The sequence below is a fragment of the Ranitomeya variabilis genome, chromosome 3, assembly GCF_051348905.1.
Source record: "Ranitomeya variabilis isolate aRanVar5 chromosome 3, aRanVar5.hap1, whole genome shotgun sequence".
Taxonomy (NCBI): domain Eukaryota; kingdom Metazoa; phylum Chordata; class Amphibia; order Anura; family Dendrobatidae; genus Ranitomeya; species Ranitomeya variabilis.
Genome location: NC_135234.1, coordinates 354,124,860 through 354,148,433, shown reverse-complemented (window position 1 = coordinate 354,148,433; position 23,574 = coordinate 354,124,860). Strand labels below are relative to the sequence as shown.

The 23,574-nt window shown below is 40.9% G+C and overlaps 1 protein-coding gene across 2 annotated transcripts in view; it reads right to left on the bottom strand.

Annotated features, from left to right (window-relative positions):
* Positions 1–23,574, bottom strand: part of RSPO1 (R-spondin 1) — a 256,739-nt gene that overhangs the window by 104,591 nt on the left and 128,574 nt on the right. The gene's annotated exons all lie outside the window — the stretch shown is intronic.

The window sequence follows — 23,574 nt, the reverse complement described above, 5'->3', positions numbered from 1 at the left end:
GTACATATGGTGGAATTTTTACTTTTAAGGAGCATTATTAATGTTTAAGGACATAAAGGGGGCACTTCTTTCTGTGTGAGGCACTAAGAGGAGCACTAATACCTTTTATGGGTAGCTGAACAGAAAGCTATTATTGTGTCTGTACAAAATTTGGCACTATTACTATGTGGTGTACTACTAGCGTCTGTTTGGCGCTAGCTTTCTGGCACTATTGTTTTCAGGGACAGTGTCTGTCTGCACTTTTTTGGAAGTATTTGGGTCAGTGTGCCACACAACAGTTGCAGTGGTGGGGCATGAAGAGAAGAAATAGGCAGAGAATCGGGAGGTATCGGCAAGATGGGTTTGTGTAGGATAGAAATAGGTGGGAACAGTGTTGCAAATGTGAGAGGTTAAGGGCCCTATTCATTATTTGGGGTTTTACATGCTAGTCTTAATGAAGACTAAAGTGCGCCTAATTCTTTATGAGAAGTTGTATGGAGATACATATCCTCAAGGACCTTGTGCCCCTGATGTTTTAAGACCCTAATAGTCCCTCTACAGGATACTGTCACATTCTGACAAGCTGTGCTGGGCGAGGGACAGCTCTCAACCATGTTAAAACATTAAAAGGATGCTGATATTTTTTCTTTAGCTAAAGTTTTTCCTCTTTATTTACCAGTTCTATTTTGTCCTAAACCAGAACCAGGTGAATCAGAATTAGGCAACCCAAAGTACACACTCATTTCTATGAGAGGATTTTACTTCTTGAAGCCTCGAAAATTAACACATTATCTATTTTGATTGGTACATGGTATGAATAAAAATGCTCCAATTACTTAAATGTGTGCCGTTAACTCATGATTAAAGTGCATGTTAACTGAACACTTAATGTTGTGAATGGCAATTTGTAGCCTAAAAAGATTACATACAGTCTTGCAAAAACCAGAGACTTAAAGTTGTGCTCAAAAGTTTACACATCCCGGCAGAATTTTTGCTTTCTTGGCCTTTTTCCAAAAAATATGAATGATAACCCCAAAACATTTTCTCCACTCATGGTTAGTGGTTGGGTGAAGCCATTTATTGTCAAACTACTGTGTTTTCTCTTTTTAAGTCATAATGACAAATCAAAACATCCAAATGACCCTGATCAAAAGTTCACATACCCTGGTGATTTTGACCAGATAACATGAACAGAAGTTGACACAAATGGGTTTGATGGCTACTAAAGGTAACATCCTCACCTGTGGCCTGTTTGCTTGTAATCAGTGTGTGTGCAAAAAAGCTAAGTGAGCTTCTGGGATCCAGACAGACTCTTGCATTTGATGTTTCTGGATTGTGAGTCATGGGGAAAGCAAAAGAATTGTCAACAGATCTATGGGTAAAGGTAGTTGAACTATATAAAACTGTCATGTCGGACGCTGTTCATACTAGGGTGTTTGGCAGACAGCGGTAATTCCGCTTTTGTCCACTATGCGCTCAGTGGCGTCGGCTAGTTTTTATCTAGCTGGTCCGGGGTTAATTTAGTTGGTGCTCGGATTGGAAGCTGGGTCACGCCCACTGCCTTTAAATAATTCTTCTGAACATTGGGCGTCGCCGATTATAGCTTCTGTCTTGTGCTTGGTTATCTCAGTCTGGAGTGGTGGTCTAGGAGAAGGAGTATCGTATCTGGTGGTGTATTTCCCTTTGTCTTATTTTCTCCTTCCTTTATTTGTATTTGTTTTGCCCTGTGCACTTATAGTGTATTCCTGTGTGACTGCGGCGTGGTGCATATTTTCCGTTATCCTTGTCTGTGCTAACTGTGGGTATTGGTGTATGGTCTCTTCACTGGGTGGTGGGTGGAGGTTTCACCCTAGGGTTGAAACAGGAGACAGGGTGAGGGTGGAGGCCCAGACATGCACACCATCAGTGTAAACTCTGGGAGAGGGTCAGTCAGGGTTTCCCAGAGTTGAGGGAAATCGCAGGGGCCTGGGTTATTAGCTCTTTCCTACCTAGGCTTCCCGTGACAAAAACAGGAAAGGGATACAAAAAGATATCCAAGTAATTGATAATGCCAGTCAGCAGCATTCAAACTGTGAAAAATCAGGGGCTCTGTAAAAACAAAACCACGGTCAGGTAGACCAACAAAAATGTCATCCACAACTGCCAGGAAAATTGTTCAGGATGCAGAGTAAAACCGAGAAATAACATCAACTGAAATTCTGGACTCTCTGAAAACTAGCGGTGTGGCTGTTTCAAGATGCACAATAAGGAGGCACTTGAAGAAAAATGAGCTGCATGGTCGAGTTACCAGAAGAAAGCCATAACTGCGCAAATGACACAAGCCTCAAAACTTCTGGAACATGGTAATTTGGAGGGATGAGACCAAAATTGAACTTTTTGTCCACAACCATAAACCTTACATTTGGAGAGGGGTCATCAAGGCCTATGATGAAAGGAACACCATTCCTACCGTAAAGCCCAGAGGTGGATCGCTGATGTTTTGGGGATGTGTGAGCTACAAAGGCACAGGAAACTTGGTCAAAGTTGAAGGAAAGATGAATGCAGCATGTTATCAACAAATACTGAAGGCAAATTTGCAATCATCATCCCAGAAGCTGCGCATGGGACATACTTAGACGTTCCAACATGACAACGATCCAAAGCACAAAGCCAAGTTGACCTGTCATTGGCTATAGCAGAACAAAGTGAAGGTCCTAGAGTGGCCATCTCAGTCCCTTGACCTCAATATCTTTGAGCCACTCTGGGGAGAACTGAAGAGCACAGTTCATGCTAGACAGCCCAGGAATTTGCAAGAACTGGAGGCTTTTTGCCAAGAAGAGTAGGCACCTTTACAATCTGAGAAAATAAAGAACCTCATCCGCAACTACCACAAAAGACTTCATGCTGTCATTGGTGTTAGAGTGGGCAATACACGGTATTAAGAAATGGGGTATGTGAACTTTTGATCAGGGTCATTTGGATGTTTTTGGTTGTCATAATGATTTAGAAAGAGAAAACACAGTAGTTTGACAAGAAATGGCTTCACCCAACCACTAACCGTGAGTGGAGAATTTTTTTTTCTTTTGCCTAGAAGAGATAGGAAATTTGTCATCTTTAACTTTAGGCCTTTTAGAAATCATATCTTCAACTTGTTTAACTGTTCACAATATCTGTAATTGTGACCACGGGTGCACAAACCTTCAAACCTTTACATGCCACTGTATGTACAGGGTGGGCCATGTATATGGATACACCAGAATAAAATGGGAATGGTTGGTGATATCAACTTCCTGTTTGTGGCACATTAGTATATGGGAGGGGAAAAACATTTCAAGATGGGTGGTGACCTTGGCGGCCATTTTGAAGTCGGCCATTTTGGATCCAACTTTATTTTTTCCAATGGGAAGAGGGTCATGTAGCACATCAAACTTATTGAGAGTTTCACAAGAAAAACAATGGTGTGCTTGGTTTTAACATAACTTTATTCTTTCATGAGTTATTTACAAGTTTCACTTTGATGACAGCCATTGACATTTCGCAGAGGTTAACACTTGAGGAGCAGATAGAAATTGAGTTGATGTCTGGTGAATGCAGTACCCACGTTATTGCAGCAAATTTCAATGCAAGACACCCTACACAAGAAAACTGTCATCATTCCCATTTGATTTAGGCGTATCCATATAAATGGCCCTCCCAAAAAAGTTTGCCTTATCACTGAACATAATGCTCTGTGTAAACTGAGGGTCCTGTTCCAATTTTTGTTTTGCCCATTGTGCAAATTCAGAGTGCCGATTTGGCATCAGTCGAACATCCCTTTGGCGGATATTAGCTACTCACAAATGGCACCCTTACAAAATCCAGCTTTCTATCCGCTCCTCACGTGTTAATCTCTGTGATTTAAAATAGCCAACTTAAAAATGGCCGCCATGGTCACCACCCATCTTGAAAAGTTTTCCCCTCCTATATACTAATGCGCCACAAACAGGAAGTTGATATCACCAACCATTCCCATTTTTATTTAGGTGTATCCATATACATGGCCCACCCTGTATAAACACAGAGTATATAATGTATATTATGTCAATATGTAGATTGCATTTTTTAAAAGCTGTAATATTTTAGAACAAAATGTGTTTACTAAAGATTAATTATGAAATATAGTAACTTGTAGATCATATATATCTTGGAAAGTCTTAAAAGAATGGCAGTATGTTCTTCAGTGTAACCAGGAGATGTCACTATAGGGCAGTAAAGCGCTTTATGTGCTAAGGTAACTTGTTTAGTGAGAAGCTGTGTTATCGTATAATGATAAGTTCTCCAAAACGGCAAAGGGAGCTCCACTACTTCTACTTCAAAACCTCCTTCTCATTTAGATGCCCATATTTAACTATATATCTGTATTTTTCACGAAACAAAACACTTAATCGTTGCAGCCAATTTTTGTTGGAGCCCATGTTTCTGCAAACAAATTCTGGAGACATTTCCATCTTTTATCCGAGTTATAGATCAAAATCTCTCATACAACTCTATGGGTTCTAGGAAATCATAGACAGCACACAGACACCATGTCTTTGCAATCCATGTGTTTTGTTTTAACAATGTAATAAGCACAAGAATCTTTTCAATGTTTTAATTTTAATAATTGAGAAAATCACTAATGGAAAAACAGCCACACTGACCAAACATTAATGAAAATCATCTTTTTTAATTAAAAGAAATATTGTGAAATCTGAATGAGGTCTAAATTCACATTATATATAAGGAATGAGCAAACGTATTCTGTAGAGGTAATACAATTTTGGAGTTAGGTGATCTTCAAAGGGACCAAGGACAGGTGCATGTAGCATATGGAGACCTCCACTTCAAAGTTTCTGCATGCCACTTATTTATATGTTCCACTGCTGCACTAAATATGCACTCTCGCTCTATAGTCATGCATTCTTCATATGTCACTTTGCGGTTCCTATGCTAGAGTACTTAGTTGCTATCAGAATAGTGTGCGTTCAATAAATGTTAGTGTGTGAGATGGTAATGAATAGACACTGCTGCATTATCAGATTCCAGTCACAAGATTTCACTGTTGCTTCTTAAGTAGTTTCTATTGCAGACCTCATGTTGCTTTTCAGTTTGCGCAAAGAGCTGACTGGAGTAGGACAATCCAATGCCATCCTGAAGCTCAGAGGGTGCTGTGTGCTAGAAACTGAGTACTGAAGAAAAATGTCCCTGTTTTTCTGACTCCTGTTATAGAGAAATAATTACTTTGGGGGACGACTACAGTTGGATTCATTGTTGTATGCCCCCAAGGCATCTGTTGTGATGTGGAAGGCCTCCTGTTAGCTTATCAGGCTAAAACTACGTTCCAGGTGACAAGTCCAGGAACCACTCTTCTGTCTACCAGCTAAACAGCTAATCTCGTGAATGCCAGTTAGTCCTGAGCTCAGGCCCCACCACAGGGATCCCGATGGGAGCTTGCACGCAGACTTTAGAGAAAGAGTTTGGCGCCAAACATAGATTCTTAATTAGAGACAATGTTTGCTAGTAGGGCTGTGTGAACCTGAGCTAAAAACTCACCACATTAGATGAGCTTGGGTATAGATAGCCTAACATACTTGTATTCTTAGAGAATTGTTAAGTTTGTGAATCTGTGCGCTGCACCGCTGCAGGGGCCGCCTCTTGCACTCATCTAATTACACCTGTGCCCTTGATTTTCTACCAATGACCACATTAGGTGGAACCACAGGTCAGGCAACTTATAGTGTATCTGATAGAACGTCCTGAGCCTATTGGTTATGCAGTGCAGGGGTCCTAGCCGACCCAGGCTAGGTGCGTGTAAAATGTAACTGTGTTTCTTTCTTGCATTGTTGGGGTAACTCAGTTTCCGTTGTTAGGAAAAATTAGTTCCTTAATAAATTGTCTGGTCGTGAATCTTTTTCCTCGGCCTGCTGTATTCTGGGAGAGACCACCCCTCTGCACGGTCTACAAGTGCACCAGACTTAAAAGTAATATATGATGTTATCTATCCATTTAAAGGGTCCAATAGGTAGATTGCCCTTTATAAACATCTATCTTTAAGCCCTAACTGCTTTACTTGAAAATTCCCTACCATTCTCCATTCTCCCTATTACCACAGCTTCTGTCACTGCTGTACTTGATGATGTCCTGTTTCAGTAGCGGTGATGGAGAAATGACCACAGCTTCTCTCCCCACCACCTGCACATTAAGTCACTGCCACCACAGGCCCACTGTCCCACATGTTGCACAGTAAAAACTTACAGTGAAGATAATATTTCAGCCAACAAGTGACCTTCTCAAAACCTTAATACCCACCAAAATAATCATCTGTGATTACTCTTTAGATAGATGCAGTGACATTTGTGGAATAGTTTGCTGCCATTGTTGGTGGAACCATGAACTACAGCATTTTCTACAGAATGTACCAGACCCACATCATCTATTGTCACTTTTTGAGACTTTCAAGTCTCTATTTAGCCAAGTTTACATGACCGTTTTTATAAGTGTATGGGAAAAAACTGACATCACACGGTCAGCACTGGGACCAATGTTATTCAATTAGGTTGTTCAGATTTGCCTTTTTTTACAGACCAAATCTTTTCATTTAGAAATCGGGACTCAGCATGCATTAGTTCTTCCATATTTGAATGAGATTCACCTATTCAAGTATACGGGTGCATACAAAAAAATCGTATCCCATATAGATTAACCATATAGCATTCTATTTTTACAGATACGCTGCAATTATTAATATGGAAAACTGTATTGTTTCCCATGCAGATTAAAAAAAAAGATGCCATACGGATTGAATATGGATGACAATTGAGATGAAAATTAATCTTTTTTTCCAGATGAAAATCAGATGATTCTTTATACTCTTGTTATATTAAAAACTAAAAAATAGAGCTCTTGCTATTTTCACAATGGCCATGGTTTTATTTTTTAGACTCATACTGTATGTACTTTCAGGAAGAGTGTATAGAAGTTTCCTATCAGCAAAATTACAATGTCAGGTTATACCCCTACAGTCCTGCTCATCGCTATTGGCACCCATGAAGCTTACTTACATAATGTAGAATATTTCCTGAAAAAAATGAATCAAGTGAAACAGTTTTTTGTATAGAGTACTCGTGTTCAATACAAAAGAGCAAATTATTAACAATAATTTAAAACAAAAAAACAATGGGAGAGAAAAATAGAAAAACCTAAAGCTTGCTGTGACACTGGTACTGGCACCCTTTACATTAAATTAGTATGGACATGCATTTTGACTTAGCCAATGCATAATGACTTCAGTGTTTTAAAAAGCCACAAGGTAAGCTCTGTTCCTTTGTCACAATGGTGAACAAAAAAAGGAGCTGTCTCAGGACATCAGAACTGCTATTATTAGCAAACACAAGATTTTCAAAGGGTATAGGGCCATCTCCAAAGACCTTAGTATCCCAGGGTCAACAGTACACAATGTTAATAAGATGTTTGCCAAGCATGGAATCGTCAAGAACCTCCCTGGATGTTGCGGAAGGAGGAACATTGACAAGAGATATCTTCGAAGGTTGGTGCGAATGGTGAAAAAAACACCACTTCAAACATCCAAACACCTGAAGGCCAACTCTGAACAGTCTGGGGTCATGGTTTCAACAAGTGCCATATGCTGAACACTAAACCAAGCAGAGCTTTTTGGGTGAAGGCCAAGGAAGAAACCAGAAGTGTGGATGAGGCCTGTATAACATAGACTAGATAGAATGGAATAGTTTGCTTATGGATGGCGCAATGAAGCTTATAAGGAAAAGAATACCCTACCAACAGTTAAGCATGGTGGAGGATCCATAATGCTGTAGGGTTGCTTTGCTGCATCTGGTACTGAAGGCCTTGACCTTATGACAGTGATCATGGAATCAGAGAATTATCAACAGGTTTTAGAAAGAAATGTCCTACACAGTTTAAGAAGATTGGTTTGAGTCGCAGATCATGGGTCCTCCAGCAAGACAATGACCCAAACCACACAACGAAAAGTACATAGGAATAGTTTAAAAAGAAAAAATGGACTGTTTTAAAATAGCCAGCAATGAGTCCTACTCCTGACCTCAATCCCATTTATAATCTGTGGGATGAGCTGAAATCTGCCATTGGGAAAAAGAACCCTGCAAACATTCAAGACCTTGAACAAACTGCGAAGAATGAGGGAAAATACCAGCTGAGAAGTGCAAGAAGCTTATAGATGGCTACAAGAAATGTTTGGAGGTGTCATCAATGCCAAAGGCTGTGCAACCAAGTATTAATTAGGGGTGCCTTTATTGCTGTACATGCTGTTTATTCTGTTTCTTTTTTGAAATTGCAATATGTAAGTTGAAAAACAAATTAATTTAAAAACTCCTGAGTATAGAACTATGGTACATTTCCATTTATTTCTAAAGATATTGTACAGTTTATGAAAAAATGAAGGGGTACCAATAACGATGAGCAGGACTGTATACACAGCTGACAATAGAGGATCCACCAATCACCAATCCCAATATGCAATGCTGCAGCTGGCAATTATTTCCATATCATAATCTTTATTAAAAATTAAAAACAGAACTCTTGCAATTCTCACAATGGCCACTGGAGCTTTTTTAGACTTATACGTCCTTTTGTTTCAATTAAACAAGACATCAACATAACCACAATGGTGAGAATTAGGGTTGAGCGACTTTTGCTTTTTTAGGATCGAGTCGGGTCTCGTGAAACCCGACTGTCTCGAAAGTCGGATCGTGTGAAATCGGCCGATTATTGTGAAAAGTCGGGGGCCAACCGAAACACGAAACCCAATGCAGGTCAATGGGGATTTTTTTTTTTTTCTCTCTCTCTCTCTCTCTCTCCCCCCTCCGTCCCTGCAAAGTTTGTGTTTCACTGTGCAAATCGCTATGTCCCAAACGTTAAGATGGCGATTTTACCCCCTGTGACGCCGCATAAAGCAAGCCGGAACCTATGTCATCACGCTGCCCACACTCCTTCATTGGCTGAAAAAAAGGCGGTGAAACCGTCATATGAAACGCGACTTTGGCGCGAAGATCGCCGACCGCACGGCCGATCCCATGAAACCCGACTATGCTGAAAGTCGGCGACTTTTGAAAATGTCCGATCCGTTTCGCTCAACCCTAGTGAGAATCACAACCCTATTCTTTGTATTGAAGATTCCAATGAGTCTGTGCAAAGGTCATTGTGAAGGGAGCAGGGTCAGGAATGAAATCACCTATTATAATTGGTAGATCCTGTGTCATCAACTGTGTATAGGGGTATCACCTGTCATTGTAATCCTGTTTATACTAATAGGAAAACCCTTGTAAATAGTGTTGAGCATTCCGATGCTGCAAGTATCGGGTATCGGCCGATACTTGCTGTATCGGAATTCCGATACCGGGATTCCGATACTCTTGTGGTATCGGGTATCGGGTATCGCAACAACATTAATGTTAAAATGTGTAAAAGAGAGAATTAAAATAAAAAATATCGCTATACTCACCTGTCCGACGCAGCCGGGACTTCAGCGAGGGAACCGGCAGCGTTGTTTGTTTAAAATTCGCGCTATTACTTGGTTACGTGAATTCCCGGCTTGTGATTGGTCAGGTCGGCCACGTTGCCGGGACGCGGACCAATCACAGCAAGCCGTGACGAAATTACGTCACGGCTTGCTGTGATTGGTCCGCGTCCCGGCAATATGGCCGCCCTGACCAATCACAAGCCGTGACGTCACGGGAGGCTGGACACGCGCCCATTTTAAAATGAGCGCGTCCAGCCTCCCGGCTTGTGATTGGTTGACCGCGGCGCAACCAATCACAAGCCGTGACGTCACGGGAGGCTGGACACGCGCCCATTTTAAAATGAGCGCGTCCAGCCTCCCGGCTTGTGATTGGTTGACCGCGGCGCAACCAATCACAAGCCGTGACATCACGGGAGGCTGGACACGCGCCAATTTTAAAGTGAGCGCGTGTCCAGCCTCCCGTGACGTCACGGCTTGTGATTGGTCAGGGCGGCCATGTTGCCGGGACGCGGACCAATCACAGCAAGCCGTGACGTAATTTCGTCACGGCTTGCTGTGATTGGTCCGCGTCCCGGCAACATGGCCGACCTGACCAATCACAAGCCGGGAATTCACGTAACCAAGTAATAGCGCGAATTTTAAACAAACAACGCTGCCGGTTCCCTCGCTGAAGTCCCGGCTGCGTCGGACAGGTGAGTATAGCGATATTTTTTATTTTAATTCTTTCTTTTACACATTTATATGGTTCCCAGGGCCTGAAGGAGAGTTTCCTCTCCTTCAGACCCTGGGAACCATCAGGAATACCGTCCGATACTTGAGTCCCATTGACTTGTATTGGTATCGGGTATCGGTATCGGATTAGATCCGATACTTTGCCGGTATCGGCCGATACTTTCCGATACCGATACTTTCAAGTATCGGACGGTATCGCTCAACACTACTTGTAAACTCTTCCCAAAAGGACAGAAAGTAAAAGTTTAAAAAAAAGCCCCAATGGTCAGTGTGAAAATTGCAAGATTACTAATATTTTTTTTGTTTTTCATAAAGTTTGTGATGTTAAAAAATGCCATTTTTTAAGAAATAAATGTAACACAAAAACCTGATTTAAACAATAGGTCATTTTCTGATTATAACTTCTTTTCTAGGAACTTCTAGTAGACACCTGGGCAGTAACTTGCATGGAGAACAGGAGTTGTTAAACATCATTATTCTAAGGTATGCTCTATTACTATTAAAAAGAAAGAAGAAAGATTACACCTTTGTAGTCTGCTAGAGCAAGATTACACTGTAACCAGTTGTTCAAAGGGTTTTCTTACACTCGACATTTATCACCTATTCATTGGAAATGAGACCAATTTCAGCTCATTTTTTTGTACATTTCTGTCATAATATAATAATAATTTTACCCAATGCCAGCGGCTCACCCGCAGAGACGGACATGTGGCATACCTTTCTAGACCGCAGCATGTCAATTTATGTAGCGCGTTTCGGAAATTTTCCTTCGTCACCCCCTGACAATGGAAAATTTCCGAAACGCGCATAGGGGTGCGCTAATACAGGACGTGGCAACTTATTCAGGTAGTCATTAAGTAATCTTCCCTCCCTCAGTCTGCAATTAGCACTTTTTGGTCACTAGAAGACCTGTTATATATTGAGGCATCGCCACTTTACACTTTGCACTTTGGATACTATTGATTGCTGCATTTGGATTTGTTTTTGGCACTTGCAATTATATGAATTTTATAGCTACATATCCACATCAGTTTCAGATATGAATTGCTGCTTTGCACATTGCACTCTTTTTGTTTTTTTCTTCCGTTTTTGCACAATTTGCCCCTGAGGGACGTATTCATATATGAATTTGGTCGACCAGTAATTTCTAAACTGTGAAACAACTATATATGTTGTTCTTTGTCCTGTTATGCGCACAAACATTTGTTGTTTTATTTTGCCATCATAATAAATAAAGGGATTTTTATAATCTATTCCTGTGTGGTGCCTCCCTGGCAATCCGTAGATTGGTTGTTGTGCTGTTCTTTTTGATCTGGTGGTTCTCACCTTTTTTTCACAGAGCACTGGATTATTGTATCTCTATTTTTATACATTAATTACATTGTTTTATGCATGTTTTATTGGAACAACTTTTGGTGTATCTGTGGTTTTAACATAATTTAAACAAAGGTGAATCTTGTGACACAGCTGGAAGTACATGACACGGGAAGTGGAGGAAAGCACAGACAGAGGTCCCCTCATTTTTAATAAATAAATAATTTTTAAAAAATAGCGTGGGGTCCCCCTATGTATGTTAACCAGTCAGAGTAAAGCAGACTACTGGGACTGGTATTTCAGGCTAGTAAGGATCCAATATCCATGAACCTTACCAGAGTGATAGCACCAGGTTGCAGAAATCTGCTTACATTGGATGGTTAGCAAAAATAGAGGGACCTCCTCCAAAAAAAAAATAGTGTGGGGTCCCCCTATTTTTGTTAACCAGCCAAGGAAGAGACAGCTGCGGCCTGGTATTTCAGACTGAAAAGCATCCAATATCCATGAACCTTACCAGCCTGATGATACCAGGCCGCAGCTTTCTGCTTACCTTGGATGGTTAGCAAAAGTAGTGGGATCTGACGTTTCTGGATTGTGAGTCTTGGGGAAAGCAAAAGAACTGTTAACGGATTTACCGGAAAAGGCAGTTGAACTGTATAAAACACGAAAGGGATACAAAAAGCTAACCAATTGATAATGCCAGTCAGCAGCGTTCAAACTGTGATTAACAAATGGAAAATCAGAGGCTCTGTAAAAACAAAACCACGGTCAGGTAGACCAACAAAAATTGCATACACAACAGCCAGCAAAATTGTTTGGGATGCAAACAAAAACCCGCAAATAACATCAGCTGAAATACTGGACTCTCTGAAAACTAGCGGTGTGGCTGTTTCAACATGCACAATAAGAAAGTACTTGAAGAAAAATGGGCTGCATGGTCGAGTAGCCAGAAAAAAGCCGTTACTGCGCAAATGCCACAAAGTATCTCGCCTACAATATGCAAAACAGCACATAGACAAGCCTTCAAACTTCTGGAACAAGGAAATTTGGAGTGATGAGACAAAAATTTAACTTTTTGGCCATAACCATAAAAGTTACATTTGGAGAGAGGTCAACAAGGCCTCTGATGAAAGGAACACCATTCCTACTGTAAAGCACGGGGGTAGATCACTGATGTTTTTTGGGATGTGTGAGCTACAAAGGCACAGGAAACTGGGTCAAAGTTGAAGGAAAGATGAATGCAGCACATTATCAGCAAATACTGGAGGAAAATTTGCAATCATCAGTCTGGAAGCTGCACATGGGACGTACTTGGACATTCCAACACGACAATGATCCAAAACACAAGGCCAAGTCGACCTGTCATTGGCTACTGCAGAACAAAGTGAAGGTTCTGGAGTTGCCATCTCAGTCTCCTGACCTCATCCTCATTGAGCCACTCTGGGGAGATCTGAAATGCACAGTTCATGCTAGACAGCCCAGGAATTTACAGGAACTGGGGGCTTTTTGCCAAGAAGAGTGAGCAGCTTTACCATCTGAGAATATAAAGAACCTCATCCACAACTACCAGAAAAGACTTCAAGCTGTCATTGATGTTAGAGAGGCAATACACGGTATTAAGAAATGGGGTATGTGAACTTTTGATCAGGGTCATTTGGATATTTTGGGCTGTAATGATTCAAAAAGCAAAAACACAGTAGTTTGACAATAAATGGCTTCACCCAACCACTAACCATGAGTGGAGAAAAAGTTTTTGTGTCATCATTCATATTCTCTGAAAAAAGGCCAAGAAAGCAAAAATTCTGCTGGGTTATGTAAACGTTTGAACACAACTGTATGCCTGGTACTTGTACACCCAGTTATAATATTACAAGTCACCTTAATCGCTTTGCACTTATGCACTTTATTTCCTCTTTTTTTACTCACTTTATCTTTAATTGCTCTCCCATAAAATGGTCTTTCTTGCTCTTCTTAAAATGTAATCTGTGGCAAGCGTGCATGTGTAGTCTCATCCCCTGTGATCTGCTGTTGGCATCCACATGGGATGCACGAGGGCATATTAGGTCACAGGAAGTGACCCTTTGACCCGTGCGCACCATGAGGATCGCTGACCACAACACACTATTATTGGTGCAGACACTCACTGTGCATACACTCAAATAATTGGTAATTCACAGCACCTTATGTAAAGATAGGGTTAACTTTATCCACAATGGAAGCGCACGTCCAAGGAGTCCTTCTTGGCAAACATCTAACATCACATGAAGAAAAAGGACAGCACCTCACAAGTTGGTGAACTTACATCACATTTATTCTGCCTTATGTTGCGACGTTTCGATCTACAAAGATCTGCTTGATAAAGATATAAATGTAATGTAAGTTCACCAACTTGTTAGGCACTCACTGTGCATGTTTTGTAATTTACAGTCCTTCGGTTACACCTGTCAGAGACTACATATAAGGGCACAAAGTATCTGCCAACACAGCTCAACCCCTGGAAGAAGCCCACATGAAACGCTCGTTGGGGTTAGGAGCAGTACACTATACACTTGAGAAAGGAGCTCCTGGCCTTTTGATATTCATTTGTGTTCATGTTCCACTCACATAGAGTTTGCTAATGCACTTGTGGCTTTTGTGCAGACTGTACCATTAATCTATTTACATGGTAGTAATCGTGCTCTCCATTGTGTTCTAGATTGTTCACCTTACAGGAATAGTAAACTATACATATACTGAACTATATTAATGATTGCATTGAATGAATTAGTTCCCTGTCTAACTATTTTATTTGCCAGTTAGTTACCCTTTACTGCCTATTTTTTACTTTTGTGTTCTTTGCATCCTCTTCTTTGACATATTTTGATATTTGATACAATTTTTTTGGTAGTATTGTGTTTTAACCCCTTCACCCCCAAGGGTGGTTTGCACGTTAATGTTTTCTCGTGACATATTATACTTCATGATAGTAGTAAAAATTTTTTGATATTACCAGCGTTTATTTGTGAAAAAAACGGAAATTTGGTGAAAATTTTGAAAATTTCTCAATTTTCCAAATTTGAATTTTTATGCCCTTAAATCACAGAGATATGTCACACAAAATAATAACATTTCCCACATGTCTAATTTACATCAGCACAATTTTGGAACCAAAATGTTTTTTTGTTAGGGAGTTATAAGGGTTAAAAGTTGACCAGCAATTTCTCATTTTTACAACACCATTTTATTTAAGGGACCACATCACATTTGAAGTCATTTTGAGGGGTCTATATGATAGAAAGTACCCAAGTGTGACACCATTCTAAAAACTGCACATCTTAAGGTACTCAAAACCACATTCAAGAAGTTTATTAACCCTTCAGGTGTTTCACAGGAATTTTTGGAATGTTTAAAAAAAATTAACATTTAACTTTTTTTCACAAAAAATTAAATTCAGGTCCAATTTGACACCATGTCACGTTTGGAGAGCCCCTGATGTGCCTAAACATTGAAACCCCCCACAAATGACACCATTTTGGAAAGTAGACCCCCTAAGGAACTTATCTAGATGTGTGGTGAGCACTTTGACCCACCAAGTGCTTCACAGAAGTTTATAATGTAGAGCCGTAAAAATAAGAAATCATATTTTTTCACAAAAATGATCTTTTCGCCCCCAATTTTTTATTTTCCCAAGGGTAACAGAAGAAACTTTTCCCCAGAAGTTGTTGTGCAATTTGTCCTGAGTACGCGGATACCCCATATGTGGGAGTAAACCACTCTTTGGGCGCATGGCAGAGCTCAGAAGGGAAGGAGCGCAGTTTGACTTTTCAGTGCAAAATTGACTGGAATTGAGATAGGACAACATGTCGTGTTTGGAGAGCCCCTGATGTGCCTAAACATTGAAACCCCCTACAAGTGACACCATTTTGGAAAGAAGGACCCCCAAGGAACTTATCTAGATGTGTTGTGAAAACTTTGAACCTCCAAGTGTTTCACTACAGTTTATAATGCAGAGCCGTGAAAATAAAAATTCTTTTTTTTTCACAAAAATTATTTTGTAGCCCCCAGTTTGTGTATTTTCCCAAAGGGTATCAGGAGAAATTGTACCCCAAAAGTTATTGTCCAATTTTGTCCTGAGTACGCTGATACCCCATATGTGGGGGGAACCACCGTTTGGGCGCATGGCAGAGCTCGGAAGGGGAGGAGTGCTGTTTGGAAGGCAGACTTAGATGGATTGGTCTGCAGGCGTCACATTGCATTTGCAGAGCCCCTGATGTACCTAAACAGTAGAAACCCCCCACAAGTGGCCCCCCAAGGAACTTATCTAGATGTGTTGTGAGAACTTTGAACCCTCAAGTGTTTCACTGCAGTTTATAACATAGAGCCGTGAAAATAAAAAATCCTTTTTTTTCCACAAAAATTATTTTTTAGCCCCAGGTTTTGTATTTTCCCAAGGGTAACAGGAGAAATTGGACATCAAAAGTTGTTGTCCAATTTGTCCTGAGTACGCTGATAACCCATATGTTGGGGTAAACCAATGTTTACGGGAGAGCTCGGAAGGGAAGGAGCACTGTTTTACTTTTTCAATGCAGAATTGGCTGGAATTGAGATCGGATGCCATGTCGCGTTTGGAGAGCCCCTGATGTGCATAAACAGTGGAAACCCCCAATTCTATCTGAAACCCTAACCAAAACACACCCCTAGCCCTAATCCCAACCATAACCGTAACCACATCCCTAACCCTAATCCCAAACCTAATCCCAACCGTAAATGTAATCCAAACCCTAACTTTAGCCCCAACCCTAACCCTAACTTTATCCCCAACCCTGACTTTAGCCCCAACCCTAACCCTAACTTTAGCCCCAACCCTAACCCCAACCCAAACCTAACTTTATCCCCAACCCTAACCCTAACTTTTGCCCTAACCCTAACCTTAACTTTAGCCCAACCCTAACCCTAACCCCAACCCTAACCCTAACTTTAGCCCCAACCCTAACCTTAACCCTAATGGGAAAATGGAAATAAATACATTTTTTACAATTTTATTATTTTTCCCTAACTAAGGGGGTGATGAAGAGGGTTTGATTTACTTTTATAGCGGGGTTTTTAGCGGATTTTTAAGATTAGCAGTCGTCACACACTAAAAGATGCTTTTTGTTGCAAAAAATAGTTTTTACGTCTCCACATTTTGAGAGCTATAATTTTTCCATATTTTGGTCCACAGAATCGTGTGAGGTCTTGTTTTTTGCAGGACGAGTTGACGTTTTTATTGGTAACATTTTCGGGCACGTGACATTTTTTGATTGCTTTTTATTCCAATTTTTGTGAGGTAGAGTGAACAAAAACCAGCTATTCATGAATTTCTTTTGGGGGGGCGCTTATACCGTTCCACGTTTGGTAAAATTGATAAAGCAGTATTATTCTTCAGGTCAGAACGATTACAGTGGTACCTCTTTTATATCTTTTTTATGTTTTGGCGCTTTTATACGATAAAAACTATTTTATATAAAAAAATAATTATTTTTGCATCGCTTTATTCTGAGGACTATAACTTTTTTATTTTTTCAAGGATGACGCTGTGTTGCAGCTTGTTTTTGCGGGACAAGATGATGTTTTCAGCGGTACCATGGTTATTTATATCCATCTTTTTGATTGCATGTTATTCCACGTTTTATTTGGTGTTATGATAATAAAGCGTCGTTTTTTGCCTCGTTTTTTTTTACAGTGTTCACTGAAGGGGTTAACTAGTGAAACAGTTTTATAGGTTGGGTCGTTATGGAAACGGCGATACTAAATATGTGTACTTTTATTGTTTTTTTTTAAATTTAGATAAAGAAATGTATTTGTTGGAACAATATATATATATTTTCTTTATTTATATATATATATATATATATATATATATTTATTTATTTATTTTTTTTACACATGTAAATGCAGGACCCGGAAGGCCCCCCGCGGCCATTTTGGATCCAGGCCTGCAGGGGGGAAGAGGCGCGATGCTTCCCTATTGATCGCAGTGTGCCGGGGGTTAATGTGCTAGGAGCGGTCCGTGACCACTCCTGGCACATAGTGCCGGATGTCAGCTGTGATAGTCAGCTGACACCCGGCCCTGATCGGCCACGCTATCCCCGTGAGCGGCTGATCGGTGATGACGTACTATCCCGTCAGTGGTCATACGGGCCCATACCACCTCGACGGAATAGTATGTCAGATGTCAGAAAGGGGTTAAATACATTCCTAATAAAGTGTATATTTTATTCATTACTTTTAGGTTGTGACTTTAAAAAATCTTTTAGGTTATCATATTATTGAGAGTCCCTCCTTTTTTCTATGAATTGTTTTGGTCCAGACATATTCTTTTCTTATGTTTTGTAAAATAAGTTACTTGTGTGTTTTCAATGTGTTTTTTATATTGTGGTTTATGTATTTTTGCTATGTCATGCTTTAACCCCTTAGTGACAGAGCCAATTTGGTACTTAATGACCGAGCCAATTTTTACAATTCTGACCACTGTCAATTTATGAGGTTATAACTCTGGAACGCTTTATCGGATCCCGCTGATTCTGAGATAGTTTTTTCGTGACATATTGTACTTCAAGTTAGTGGTAACATTTCTTCGATATTACTTGCGATTATTTATGAAAAATACAGAAATATGGCGAAAATTTTTTAAATTTAGCAATTTTCAAATTTGTATTTTTATGCCCTTAAATCAGAGAGATATGTCACGAAAAATAGTTAACAACTAACATTTCCCACATGTCCACTTTACATCAGCACAATTTTGGAAACAAAATTTTTTTTTGTTAGGGAGTTATAAGGGTTAAAAGTTGACCAGCAATTTCTCATTTTTATAACACCATGTTTTTTTTAGGGACCACATCACCTTTGAAGTCATTTTGAGGGGTCTATATGATAGAAAATAACCAAGAGTGACACCATTCTAAAAACTGCACCCCTCAAGCTGCTCAAAACCATATTCAAGAAGTTTATTAACCCTTTACGTACTTCACAGGAACTGAAACAATGTGGAAGAAAAAAATGAACATTTAACTTTTTTTTACAAACATTTTACTTCAGAACCATTTTTTTTTATTTTCACAAGTGTAAAAACAGAAATTTAACCACAAATTTTGTTGTGCAATTTCTCCTGAGCACGCCGATACCCCATATGTGGAGGTAAACCACTGTTTGGGTGCACCGCAGAGCTTGGAAGTGAAGGAGCGCCGTTTGACTGTTTCAATGCAGAATTGGCTGGAATTGAGATCGGACGCCATGTCGCGTTTGGAGAGCCCCTAATGTGCCTAAACAGTAGAAACCCCCCAAAAGTGACACCATTTTGGAAACTAAACCCCTTAAGGAACTTATCTAGATGTGTGGTGAGCACTTTGAACCCCCAAGTGCTTCACAGAAGTTTATAACGTAGAGCCATGAAAATAAAAAATCGCATTTGTTTTCACAAAAATGATTTTTTCGCCCACAAATTCTTATTTTCACAAGGGTAACAGGAGAAATTAGATGACAAAAGTTGTTGTGCAATTTCTCCTGAGTACGTCGATACCCCATATGTGGGGGTAAACCACTGTTTGGGCGCACCGCAGAGCTTGGAAGTGAAGGAGCACCGTTTGACTTTTTCAATGCAGAATTGGCTGGAATTGAGATCGGATGCCATGTCGCGTTTGGAGAGCCCCTGATGTGCATAAACAGTGGAAACCCCCCACAAGTGATAGCATTTTGGAAACTAGACCCCTTAAGGAACTTACCTAGATGTGTGGTGAGCACTTTAAACCCCCAGGTGCTTCATAGAAGTTTATAACGTAGAGCCGTGAAAATAAAAAAATCGCATTTTTTCTACAAAAATGATCTTTTTGCCTCCAAATTTTTATTTTACCAAGGGTAACAGGAGAAAATGGACCCCAGAAGTTGTTGTACAATTTGTCCTGAGTACGCCGATACCCCATATGTGGGGGTAAACCACTGTTTGGGCGCATGGCTGAGCTCGGAAGCAAAGGAGCGCCATTTGACTTTTCAATGCAAAATTGACTGGAATTGAGATCGGACGCCATGTCGCGTTTGGCGAGCCCCTGATGTGCCTAAACAGTAGAAACCCCCCAAAAGTGACCCCATTTTGGAAACTAGACCCCCCATGGAACTTATCTAGATGTGTAGTGAGAACTTTGAATGCCCAAGTGCATCACAGAAGTTTATAATGCAGAGTCGTGAAAATAAAAAATATTTTTTTTTTTAACAAAAAAGATTTTTTAGCCCCCAAGTTTTTATTTTCACAAGGGTAACAAAAGAAATTGGACCCCAAAGTTGTTGTCCAATTTGTCTTGAGTATGCTGGTACCCAATATGTGGGGGTAAACCACTGTTTGGGCACATGGCTGAGCTCGGAACGGAAGGAGCGCCGTTTTGGAATGCAGACTTTGATAGAATTGTCTGCTGGCGTTATGTTGCGTTTGCAGACCCCTAATGTACCTAAACAGTAGAAACCCCCAACAAGTGACCCCATTTTGGAAAATAGACCCCCCAAGGAACTTATCTAGATATGTGGTGAGAACTTTGAATGCCCAAGTGTTTCACAGAAGTTTATAATGCAGAGTAGTGAAAATAAAAAATATATTTTTTTCCCACAAAATAGATTTTTAGCCCCCAAATTTTTATTTTCACAAGGGTAACAAGAGAAATTGGACCCAAAATGTTGTTGTCCAATTTGTCCTGAGTATGCTGGTACCCCATATGTGGGGGCAAACCACTGTTTGGGCGCATGGCTGAGCTCGGAAGGGAAGAAGCGCCGTTTTGGAATGCAGACTTTGATAGAATTGTCTGCTGGCGTTATGTTGCATTTGGAGAGCCCCTAATGTGCCTAAACAGTAGAAACCCCCCAAAAGTGACACCATTTTGGAAACTAAACCCCTTAAGGAACTTATCTAGATGTGTGGTGAGCACTTTGAACCCCCAAGTGCTTCACAGAAGTTTATAACGTAGAGCCATGAAAATAAAAAATCGCATTTGTTTTCACAAAAATGATTTTTTCGCCCACAAATTCTTATTTTCACAAGGGTAACAGGAGAAATTAGATGACAAAAGTTGTTGTGCAATTTCTCCTGAGTACGTCGATACCCCATATGTGGGGGTAAACCACTGTTTGGGCGCACCGCAGAGCTTGGAAGTGAAGGAGCACCGTTTGACTTTTTCAATGCAGAATTGGCTGGAATTGAGATCGGATGCCATGTCGCGTTTGGAGAGCCCCTGATGTGCATAAACAGTGGAAACCCCCCACAAGTGATAGCATTTTGGAAACTAGACCCCTTAAGGAACTTACCTAGATGTGTGGTGAGCACTTTAAACCCCCAGGTGCTTCATAGAAGTTTATAACGTAGAGCCGTGAAAATAAAAAAATCGAATTTTTTCTACAAAAATGATCTTTTTGCCTCCAAATTTTTATTTTACCAAGGGTAACAGGAGAAAATGGACCCCAGAAGTTGTTGTACAATTTGTCCTGAGTACGCCGATACCCCATATGTGGGGGTAAACCACTGTTTGGGCGCATGGCTGAGCTCGGAAGCAAAGGAGCGCCATTTGACTTTTCAATGCAAAATTGACTGGAATTGAGATCGGACGCCATGTCGCGTTTGGCGAGCCCCTGATGTGCCTAAACAGTAGAAACCCCCCAAAAGTGACCCCATTTTGGAAACTAGACCCCCCATGGAACTTATCTAGATGTGTAGTGAGAACTTTGAATGCCCAAGTGCATCACAGAAGTTTATAATGCAGAGTAATGAAAATAAAAAATATTTTTTTTTTAACAAAATAGATTTTTTAGCCCCCAAGTTTTTATTTTCACAAGGGTAACAAAAGAAATTGGACCCCAAAGTTGTTGTCCAATTTGTCCTGAGTATGCTGGTACCCAATATGTGGGGGTAAACCACTGTTTGGGCACATGGCTGAGCTCGGAACGGAAAGAGCGCCGTTTTGGAATGCAGACTTTGATAGAATTGTCTGCTGGCGTTATGTTGCGTTTGCAGACCCCTAATGTACCTAAACAGTAGAAACCCCCAACAAGTGACCCCATTTTGGAAAATAGACCCCCCAAGGAACTTATCTAGATATGTGGTGAGAACTTTGAATGCCCAAGTGCTTCACAGAAGTTTATAATGCAGAGTAGTGAAAATAAAAAATATATTTTTTTCCCACAAAATAGATTTTTAGCCCCCAAATTTTTATTTTCACAAGGGTAACAAGAGGATTTGGACCCAAAATGTTGTTGTCCAATTTGTCCTGAGTATGCTGGTACCCCATATGTGGGGGCAAACCACTGTTTGGGCGCATGGCTGAGCTCGGAAGGGAAGAAGCGCCGTTTTGGAATGCAGACTTTGATAGAATTGTCTGCTGGCGTTATGTTGCGTTTGCAGACCCCTAATGTACCTAAACAGTAGAAACCCCCAACAAGTGACCCCATTTTAGAAAATAGACCCCCCAAGGAACTTATCTAGATATGTGGTGAGAACTTTGAATGCCCAAGTGCTTCACAGAAGTTTATAATGCAGAGTAGTGAAAATAAAAAATATATTTTTTTCCCACAAAAAATATTTTTTAGCCCCCAAATTTTTATTTTCACAAGGGTAACAAGAGAAATTGGACCCCAAAAGTTGTTTTTCAATTTGTCCTGAGTAGGGTTGAGCGAAACGGGTCGGCAATTTTCAGAAGTCGCCGACTTTTGGCAAAGTCGGGTTTCATGAAACCCGACCCGACCCCTGTGTGGGGTCGGCCATGAAGTCGGCGATCTTCTGAATCTGGAATCGGAATTCCGATACCGATTCCCGATATGTTTAAGATATTGGGAATTGGTATCGGAATTCAGATTTAAGTGTAAAATAAAGAATTAAAATAAAAAATATCGCTATACTTACCCTCTGACGGGCCCTGGTACTAACCGGGAACCTTCCTTCCTTAGAATCAGCCTTCCAGGACCTTGCGGTGACGTCGTGGTGACGTCGCGGCTTGTGATTGGTCGCGCGGCCGCCCATGTGACCGCTCGCGCGACCAATCACAAGCCGCGACGTCACCGTGACGTCACCGAAGGTCCTGGAAGGGCTGATTCTTAGGAAGGAAGGCTGCCGGAACGAAGCCGAGGGTGAGTATATTCCTATTAGGTATAGACTCACCCTCGGACACGCCCTGCTTCTTTCCGGCAGCCTTCCTTCCTAAGAATCAGCCCTTCCAGGACCTTCGGTGACGTCACAGTGACGTTGCGGCTTCTGATTGGTCGCGCGAGCGGTCACATGGGCGGCCGCGCGACCAATCACAAGCCGCGACGTCACTGCGACGTCACCGCAAGGTCCTGGAAGGCTGATTCTAAGGAAGGAAGGTTCCCAGTTAGTACCAGGGCCCGTCAGAGGGTAAGTATAGCGATATTTTTTATTTTAATTCTTTATTTTACATTTAAATATGGATCCCAGGGCCTGAAGGAGAGTTTCCGCTCCTTCAGACCCTGGGAACCATTGGAAACCCAATGCACTGCATTGGGTTTCGAGTTTCGGCCGACCCCGACCCCGACTTTTTTATAGGATCGGCCGATTTCACTCGACCCGACTTTTGAAAAAGTCGGGTTTCGTGAAACTCGACCCGATCCTATAAAAGTAAAGGTCGCTCAACCCTAGTCCTGAGTATGCTGGTACCTAATATGTGGGGGTAAACCACTGTTTGGGCGCACAGCAGAGCTCGGAAGGGAAGAAGCGCCATTTTGGAATGCAGACTTTGATAGAATGGTCTGCGGGCGTTATGTTGCGTTTGCAGAGCCACTGATGTACCTAAACAGTAGAAACCCCCCACAAGTGACCAAATTTTGGAAACTAGACCCCCTAAGGAACTTATCTAGATATGTGGTGAGAACTTTGAATGCTCAAGTGCTTCACAGAAGTTTATAATGCAGAGTAGTGAAAATAAAAAATATTTTTTTTCCACAAAAAAGATTTTTTAGCCCCCAAGTTTTTATTTTCACAAGGGTAACAAGAGAAATTGGACACCAATATTTGTTCTCCAATTTGTCCTGAG